At 43.3% G+C, this 9,878-nt stretch overlaps 2 non-coding genes across 2 annotated transcripts; both read left to right on the top strand.

The window, feature by feature from the left end:
- Positions 1 to 5,294: 5,294 nt before the first annotated feature.
- Positions 5,295 to 5,432, top strand: LOC119927479. The gene has a single exon (XR_005450478.1). It is a non-coding gene; the product is annotated as a small nucleolar RNA SNORA7 (small nucleolar RNA).
- A 3,422-nt stretch (positions 5,433 to 8,854) lies between these two features.
- LOC119927874 lies at positions 8,855 to 8,992 on the top strand. The gene has a single exon (XR_005450840.1). It is a non-coding gene; the product is annotated as a small nucleolar RNA SNORA7 (small nucleolar RNA).
- Positions 8,993 to 9,878: the final 886 nt, after the last annotated feature.

The raw sequence follows: 9,878 nt of genomic DNA, 5'->3' as shown, positions 1-9,878 counted from the left end.
AACAATTGATAGAAATCTTGCTTTTTCATTCCTTGTGATTACAAGGATGAGAAATCACCTGACGGAACTCATTGCTGAGAGAAATGCCTTAAGCATAAGTAGCTGGTTCTCATGTCCTAAAGCACACCCAATCATATTGTCAACCTCTAAACAGAAGATGACTCAAATACACCACAAACAATCCATTGTTTTAGTTCAAGTGTTCGGTCTTAAACTTGTCACAGCACCCTTAGGAGCAGGAGTACATGTTCTCACTCCCACGTTGAGTGGAAACCAAAAAACCCAACTAGGATTTTGTTTTTTTGTTGTTGTTGGGGTTTTTTGTTAAGTGCTTACTGTGTGTTAGGCACTGTTCTAAGCTCTGGGGGACAAACAAGGAAGAAACAAGGTTGGACACAGTTCCTGTCCCAAGTGGGGCTCACAGTTTAAGTAGTAAGGAGAGGAGGTATTTTTTAATAGCATTTGTAAGTGCTTACTATGTGTTGAATACTGTTCTAAGCGCTGGGATAGGTGCAAGTTAATTAGATCAGACATAGTCCCTGTTCCACATGAGGTGCATAATCTAAATAGGAGGGAGAACAAGTATTTAATCCCCATTTTACTGTTGAGGAAACTGGGGCATAGAGACGTTAAGTGACTTGCCCAAGGTCACACAGCAAGCAATTGGCAGCGCTGGGATTAGAACCCAGGTCCTCTGACTTCCAGGCCTGTGGACTTTCCACTAGGCCCACTGCTTAAGGGCCTGAAAAAGGGCACTGGGACTAACTCCTTACACACAGATACTTGGCATATTTATCAGTCACTCAGTCATATTTATTGAGCGCTTACTGTGTGCAGAGCACTGTACTAAGCTCTTGGGAGAGTACCACACAACAATATAACAGATATAGTCCCTGCCCACAATTATCTTAAATCTTAACAAGAGGCTCCTGAGCTGAGAATGGGGTCCTAAAGGGGAAGGGAAGGGGCTAAATCGTCCATCTTTCACTTACAGGCAATTAAACAGGGAAGCAGCATGCTATAGTGGATAGCACAGGCCTAGGAGTCAGAAGGGCATGGGTTCTAATCCCGGCTCTGCCACTTCTCTGCTGTGTGACTTTGGGCAAGTCGCTTCACTTCTCTGTGCCTCAATTGCCTCATCTTTAAATTGGGGATTGAGGCAATGAGCCCCATGTGGGACAGGGACTATGTCCAACCTGATTTGCTTATATCCCGCCTGGCCTGGAATGGCCTCCCTCCACACATCCACCAAGCTAGCTCTCTTCCTCCCTTCAAAGCCCTACTGACAGCTCACCTCCTCCAAGAGGCCTTCCCAAACTGAGCCCCATTTCTCCTCTCCTCCTCCCCATCCTCCGCCCTACCTCCTTCCCCTCCCCGCAGCACCTGTATATATGTTTGTACAGATTTATCACTCTATTATTTTACTTGTACATATTTACTATTCTATTTATTTTGTTAATGATGTGCATCTAGCTTTACTTCTATTTGTTCTGACAATTTGACACCTGTCCACATGTTTTGTTTTGTTGTCTGTCTCCCCCTTCTAGACTGTGAGCCCGTTGTTGGGTAGGAAGCAGAGAAGCAGTGTGGCTCAGTAGGAAAGAGCCCGGGCTTTGGAGTCAGAGGTCATGGGTTCAAATCCCAGCTCTGCCAATTGTCAGCTGTGTGACTTTGGGCAAGTCACTTAACTTCTCTGGCGCTCAGTGACCTCATCTGTAAAATGGGGATTAAGACTGTGAGCCCCCCATGGGACAACCTGATCACCTTGTAACCTCCCCAGCGCTTAGAACAGTGCTTTGCACATAGTAAGTGCTTAATAGATGCTATTATTATCATTATTAGGAACCGTCTCTATATGTTGCCAACTTGTACTTCCCAAGCTCTTAGTACAGTGCTCTGCATACAGTAAACGCTCAATAAATACGATTGAATGAATGAATGAATGAATATCCACCCCATGCTTAGTACAGCACCTGGCACATAGTAAGTTCTTAACAAATACCATAATTATTATTATTATAAGCTTGCAAGCAGATAATTTGACCATTTCAGGAGCTAGGAAAGTGCCTTGTTTTGCTTTGATGCAGTGTGACTCTGCAGATGACTGTTCCAAGAACTATCCCAGCCACTGATTGGAGATCAAAACAGATACTGAACCAGTAACACAAATGTTGCTCAACAAATATTAATTTAGTTCAACTATAAAAGACAAATTCCCACATCAGATACTCTCTACCTCTATCTCTCTGTGGTGAACATGTCTGTTATATTGCTATATTGTACTCTCCCAAGCTCTTAGTACAGTGCTATGCACACAGTAAGCGCTCAATAAATATGATTGAATTAATGAAAACAATGTAAGCACTCAATGAATATGATTGACTGACTGACTGACTGGTGTGGTATTTTTTTTTTTCATTTGTTTGACATCTGCTCTCAAAACCTGAGAAGGAGCATGGTCCAGTGGATAGAGCATGGCTTGGGAGTCAGAAGGACCTGGGTTCTAGTCCAGGTTCTGCCATTTGTCTGCTGTGTGACCTTGGGAAAGTCACTTTACTTCTCTGGGCCTCAGTTCCCTCTTCTGTAAAATGGGGATTAAGACTGTGATCCCCATGTGGGACAGTAACTGTGTCCAACCTAATTAGCTTGTATCTAACCCAGTGCTTATGCAGTGCCTGGCACCTAGTAAGTGCTTAACAAATACCATTTAAAAAGAAAAAAACTGACAAACATAAGCCTCTCTGCCCCAGGCAACTGTGTTTACTTACTGCAGAATAAGTATCTGGCAGCTCACTAGTTTTAGGTTGTGAGTCCCCCTCTATACTATATTCTTGTTGCGGGCAGGGAATGTATCTGTTTTATTATTGTGCTGTTCTCTCCCAGCGTTTAGTACAGTGCCCTGCACACAGTAATCACTCAATAAATGCAATTGATTGATTAAATCCCCCAAGGGACTGGGACTGTGTCTAATTTCCACCATTGTAATCTGTTCCAGAGCTTAGTATGGTGCTTTGCACACAGTAAGCTCTCGATAAATACTACTACTTGTGTAACTCATCCTGGTGTTTTTCCTGATTAGTGAGGATCATATTTTTTGATCCTGTTCTTAACAGTTTGATTTAATCATAGATGAATTTCAGTAGCTCTCAGGATGACATGTCTGAGTGTGGGTGGGTGCTTTCCCCAGTAAAGACTCGAATAAAAGGGCCATCATTCATCACGCAATTTGAATGCAAATGGTATCAACACTTTTCCTTTTCTGCAGTTGTTAATGTGCCAGTACAGGTGTTGGAACTAGAACCGTCAATTCTAACTAAATTGATCCTATTGGCAAGAGAATAATAAAAATAATAATAACAATAATGGCATTTGCAGCGTGGCTCAGTGGAAAGAGCCTGGGCTTTGGAGTCAGAGGTCATGGGTTCAAATCCCAGCTCTGCCAATTGTCAGCTGTGTGACTTTGGGCAAGTCACTTCAATTCTCTGGGCCTCAGTTACCTCATCTGTAAAATGGGGATGAAGACTGTGAGCCCCCCGTGGGACAACCTGATCACCTTGTAACCTCCGCAGCACTTAGAACAGTGCTTTGCACATAGTAAGTGCTTAATAAAAGCCATTATTATTATTATTATTATAACCATGCACTGTTTTAAGCACTAGGATAGCAGGCAAGCAGGTTGGACACAATCCATGTCCCACATGAGGCTCACAGTCTTAATCCCCATTTTACAAATGAGGGAACTGAGGCCCAGAGAAGTGAAGTGACTTGTCCAAAGTCACACAGCTGACAAGTGGTGGAGGCAGCATTCGAACCCACATCCTCTGACTCCCAAGCCTGTTATCTTACCATTAGGTCATACTGCTTCCCATAAAGAAACCTCCCAGAAGAAGAAGAAACCTCCTAACCCCCAGTTCTCTCTGGGAAAAGCAAACTCTAAGAAGCCCCTTGCCCCTGAAGCAACGGCCCAGTTCAATACATGAAATTTTTGTTATCATTGTGCAGTGAGCCACTTTAGCAGCGTTTTTCATTAAACACATTATAGCAGGGCTAATCTTAGTTTATAAATGGGTTTTGCAATCAGAGTTAGTAGACACGGTTCCTGCCCACAGTAAGCTTGTAGTCTAGAGGGGGAGGCAGACATTAATATTCATTCAATCGTATTTATTGAGTGCTTACTGTGTGCAGAGCACTGTGCTAAGCGCTTGGGAAGTACAAATCGGCAACATATAGAGACGGTCCCTACCCAACAACGGGCTTAATAATAATAATGATGGTATTTGTTAAGCACTTACTATGTTTAAAGCACTATTCTAAGCTCTGGGGGGATACAAGGTGATCAGGTTGTCCCATGTGGGGCTCACAGCCTTAATCCCCATTTTACAGATGAGGGAACTGAGGCACAGAGAAGTTAAGTGACTTGCCCAAAGTCACACAGCTTTCAATTGGCGGAGCCAAGATTTGAACCCATGACCTCTGACTCCAAAGCCCATACTCTTTCCACTGAGCCACGCTGCTTCTCTGCTTACAGTCTAGAAGGGGGAGACAGACAACAAAACAAGTAGACAGGTGTCAATACCATCATAACAAATAGAAGTATAACTATATACACATCACTGATAAAATAAATTGAGTAATAAATGTGTACGAATCAAATAAATTGAGTAATAAATATGTACAAATATATACAAGTGCTGTTGGGAGGGGAAGAGGGTAGGGCGGGGGGGCGGGGATGGGAAGGGGAGGAGGAGAGGCCAGACTGAGCTCCGTTTTTCCTCTCGTACTCCCCATCCCCCCCGCCCTACCTCCTTCCCCTCCCCACAGCACCTCTATATATGTTTGTACAGATTTATTACTCTATTTATTTTACTTGTACATATTTACTATTCTATTTATTTTGTCAATGATGTGCATCTAGCTTTACTTCTATTTATTCTGATGACTTGACACCTGTCCACATGTTTGGTTTTGTTGTCTGTCTCCCCCTTCTAGACTGGGAGCCCGTTGTTGGGTAGGGACCGTTAATGATGTGCATCTAGCTTTACTTCTATTTATTCTGATGACACCTGTCCACATGTTTGGTTTTGTTTCTGTCTCCCCCTTCTAGACTGTGAGCCCGTTGTTGGGTAGGGACCGTCTCTATATGTTGCCAACTTGTACGTCCCAAGTGCTTAGTACAGTGCTCTGCACACAGTAAGCACTCAATAAATACGATTGAATGAATGAATGAATGAAAAAGAGGGGTCTCTGTCTGGGAAGGCCTCCTGGAATATAAATAATAAATTATGGATATAAGTCCCCTCCCAGGGTTGCATCTGGAGAGTTCCCAGTACTCTACCAGTCTCCACTACGTGAGGGAGAGTCAAGCAGAGGCATACCCATTCCATTCTTAGCTTGGCCAGCGGCTAGCGAGTGTCAGGCAATCTGCTACAAGTCAAAACTCATCCATGCTGGGCAGCAGTGGAATGGGAGAGAGCCGAGGGTGGAGACTCGAGTTTACAGCGTGGAAGGAAGCAATGGAAAACCACTTCCATATTTTTATCAAGAAAACTCTATGGATTTTATACAGAATGATTGCAGATGGAGAGCAGGGCATTCTGGAAGACATGCGTCCATGGTGTCACTATGGGTCGGAAATGACTCAACGGCATAAGACAAGACAACATAGAGTAAGCAGCGTGGCTCAGTGGAAAAAGCACGGGCTTTGGAGTCAGAGTTCATGGGTTCAAATCCTGGCTCCGCCGATTGTCAGCTGTGTGACTTTGGGCAAGTCACTTAACTTCTCTGTGCCTCAGTTACCTCATCTGTAAAATGGGGATCAAGGCTGTGAGCCTCCCGTGGGACAACCTGATCACCTTGCAACCTCCCCAGCACTTAGAACAGTGCTTTGCACATAGTAAGTGCTTAATAAATGCCATTATTATTATTATTACGTTTCAGATTGGAGGAAGGGGGACCATGCACTGTTTGGCTCTTGGCACACCAACTGCTCATAGGTTTCATTTTATCAATCAGTGTGCTTTGCACATAGTAAGTGCTTAATAAATGCCATCATCATTATTATTATTATTAACATAAGTGCCTGGGGATGAGGGAGGGGTGAATAAAAGGTGCAAATCCAAGTGTAAGATCAAACTCTGTCTTATCACACCTTCAAATTGCGTGGGTGAAGCTATTGTCCCTAGAGGAATATTCTGGAAAAAGTGGGGAATGTGTTTTGGGGTTTGTAGGCCTGAGGAAGCCTTGGGCTCCTGCCTGCAGGGCTTAGAGTCTTGGTGCTAAGAGCATCTAAGTTAGGGAGCTTTCAGTGAGAAAAAAAAAGGAACCAAAACAACACCCAGGCCAACTCTACTAGCACCAAAGTCAAGCTGCGTTCAGAAACTTGCAGGTGATTGGGACTGCAAGCCAGGACCTTGCTCCAAAGAGGATTCCCATTTTTTTATGATGTGGTAAGCCAGTTTGAAGTCCTCCCTCTTCAAAGCCCCAGCCAACAAAGTCATGCCAGTGATCTGTAGGGTGGGGATTGATCATCTTGCCTTTCACAGGCATTAAGCTGCTGGCATAATTATACATTTTAATCAAATGATTAGAAAAGGGTATTTATTAATAGAATATATTGACTATGCAATGAACATCCTCCTTTTTAAATTTACTCAATATTTCTCACCTTCCTTTCAGTAAAGGAATGGCTGATAAAATAGATCAGCAGCCTAGCTTAGTGGAAAGAGCCCAGGCTTGGGAGTCAGAGGTCATGGGTTCTAATCCTGACTCTTCCACTTGTCAGCTGTGTGACTTTGGGCAAGTCACTTAATTCTCTGTGCCTCAGTTACCTCATGTGTAAAATGGGGAGTAAGACTGTGAGCCCCAAGTGGGACAACCTGGTAACCTTGTATCTATCCCAGCACTTAGGACAGTGCTTGGCACGTAGTAAATACTTAACAAATACCATTATTATTATTATTATTTTCAATCATTCCATCAATCAATGGTATTGATTGAGCATTTACTGTGTGCAGAGCACCGTACTACCCACCAGGGAGACTACAGTACAACAGAGTTGGTATCAATTAATCATATTTATTGAATGCTTTCAGTGTGCATAGCACTGTACTAAGCACTTGGGAAAATTCAATATAACAGTTGGTAGACATGTTCCCTGACCACAATGAACTCACGGTCTAGACAATACATGTTTTCTATCTTTTGCTTTAGTTTGTTTTTTAACCTGATCATCGCTCAATCTTTTTTCCTGTCACTCATTAGTAAAATGTTTTAAAGCATTCTGTCTTGTGAACTCTAAAATTTTGAAAGATATGTTTTAAATTAGCCAGTCAAAAGCTCATGAAAAGCTTTGGAAATGCATCTAGATATTTTATATTAAAAAAAAATAAAAAATGATCCTATTTGTTAAGTGCTTACTATGTGCCAAGCACTGTTCTAAGCACTGGGGTAGATAGAAGGTAATCAGGTTCTCCCACGTAGGGCTCACAGTCTTAAACCCCATTTTACAGATGAGGTAACTGATGCCCAGAGAAGTTAAGTGACTTGCCCAAAGTCACACAGCCGACAGTGCTCTTTCACTAAATCACGCTGCTTCAAACTGTTTTAAAACTATTTCTACGTCCACAATCCACTTGGAGGTTTTCTAATAATAAATCAACCAAATATATGGGTGTTTACCATGTGCAGATCACCGTACTAAGCACTTGGGAGGGTAAAAGTAGAGAGGTAATTTTGGAGGGCAGACTCTAAACGTCTTCCATCTTCACCCCAAGTTTGGGGCTCTAGTAAATGATTTTGTTGGGAAAGAAGCTGGGGTTTGAAACTTCAGGCAATTCCTCAAATATAGTAGGTGGCAAATGTGATTACCATTTTCAATCAAGCCTCCTGAGGACTGGGGCCATAGGAAGAGGCCCATTTCCCCGGCCGGCTAATATCATTCAGCTCAAATCCAAAGTGCAAATTCTACCCAAACGTTGGCTTCGTGACCTCCTTAGATGTCTACAGCACCAAAAATCAATGACAGAAGTTAGACAGAATGATTGTGCTTGGGCCTCCTAAAATAGAATGGTGAGACTGCAGCTGACAGAAAATCTAAAGTAGTTGTTTTCACCTCATTATAATAAAAACAAGACCGATAAGCAAGATTGTTGCAGCTATGAACTAGAGGTGAGTTCTGGTCTAAGTTCTGGAATAGGGTGGGCAACCCCTGCTGTTCACCTTATTCTCTAGTCCCCCCTCATTTTCTTTCATTCACCCCTACTTCCCTTCTTAAGGTTTTCTCCAGCTCCATGACTTCTCTCTCTTTCAATCTATTTCTCTCCCTCCAGTTCCCTCTTTTTCTTGCTGTCTCCATCTCTTTTTGCCTTGACCTTTTTCTCTTTCTCTCCATCTCCCTTTCTTTCTCTTTCTTTTTATGGGCTGGGAGGGGGTTTCCTAATTCTGCTGTACTCTCCCAAATGCTTAGTACAGTGCTCTTAATAATAATAATGGCATTTATTAAGTGCTTACTATGTGCAAAGCACTGTTCTAAGCGCTGGAGAGGTTACAAGATGATCAGTTTGTCCCACGGGGGGCTCACAGTCTTCATCCCCATTTTACAGATGAGGTAACTAAGGCCCAGAGAAGTTAAGTGACTTGCCCAAAGTCACACAGCTAATTGGCGGAGTCGGGATTTGAACTCATGACCTCTGACTCCAAAGCCCGTGCTCTTTTCCACTGAGCCATGCTGCTTCTCTTACTCTTCACGTAGTAAGGACTCAAATACCATTGATTGATTGATTGATTGATTAGGGGAAATGAGAACCTAGTTGGGGAAGGAGGAGATGTGATTTTAATAAGGCTATGAAAGTAGGGTCCCCTCTCAGGGTTGCACCTGGAGATTTTCCAGTTCTCTACCAGTCTCCACTATAGGAGGGAGAGTCAAGCAGAGGCATTCCCATTCCATTCCTAGCTTGGCCAGTGGCTAGCGAGTGGAAGGCAATCTGCTATAAGTCAAAACTCCCCTGTGCTGGGCAACAGCGGCATGGGAGAGAGACGAAGGTGGAGACTAAAGTTTACTGCATGGGAGGAGGCAATGGTAAACCACTTCCATATTTTTACCAAGAAAACTCTATGGATACCCCACCAGAAGGATTGCAGAGGGAGGTGGGGCGTTCTGGGAGAGATGTGTCCATGGCATCACTATGGGTCGGAGTCGAATCAACGGCATAAGACATGAAAGTAGGGAGAGTGATGGTCTGTCAGAATTGAAAGGGAAGGGAGTTCCAGGACAGAAGGAGGACTTGGAGAAGGGGTCAGTGGCAAGATAGATGAAATTGATGTACATTGAATAGGCTGGTGTGAATATGCTGGTTTGTAGGAGGAAATCTGCTAGGTAAGATAGGAGGGGGCAAGGTGTTTGAGTGCTTTAAAGCCTGTGGTAAAGAGTTTCTGTTAATGTGGACATGGATGGGCAACCACTCGAGGTTCTAGAGGAGAAGGGGGAACATGGACTGAATGTTTCTTTGGAAACATATTAGAGAAGCATTAGACATTAGATTAGCATTAACTAAAGCATTAGCATTAGAACAGTAGAGAAGCAGCGAGGCTCACTGGAAAGAGCACGGGCTTTGGAGTCAGAGTTCATGGGTTCAAATCCTGGCTCTGCCAATTGTCAGCTGTGTGACTTTGGGCAAGTCACTTAACTTATCTGGGCCTCGGTTACCTCATCTGTAAAATGGGGGTTAAGACTGTGAGCCCCACGTGGGACAACCTGATCACCTTGTAACCTCCCCAGCGCTTAGAACAGTGCTTTGCACATAGTAAGCGCTTAATAAATGCCATTATTAAAAATGAATTGAGCATCACAATGAAGTATGGAGTGGGGAGAGACAAGAGAC

The sequence above is a fragment of the Tachyglossus aculeatus genome, chromosome 4, assembly GCF_015852505.1.
Source record: "Tachyglossus aculeatus isolate mTacAcu1 chromosome 4, mTacAcu1.pri, whole genome shotgun sequence".
In the NCBI taxonomy this organism is placed as follows: domain Eukaryota; kingdom Metazoa; phylum Chordata; class Mammalia; order Monotremata; family Tachyglossidae; genus Tachyglossus; species Tachyglossus aculeatus.
Note: the sequence above shows the minus strand (reverse complement) of the source record. Positions and strands in the feature narration are given on the sequence as shown.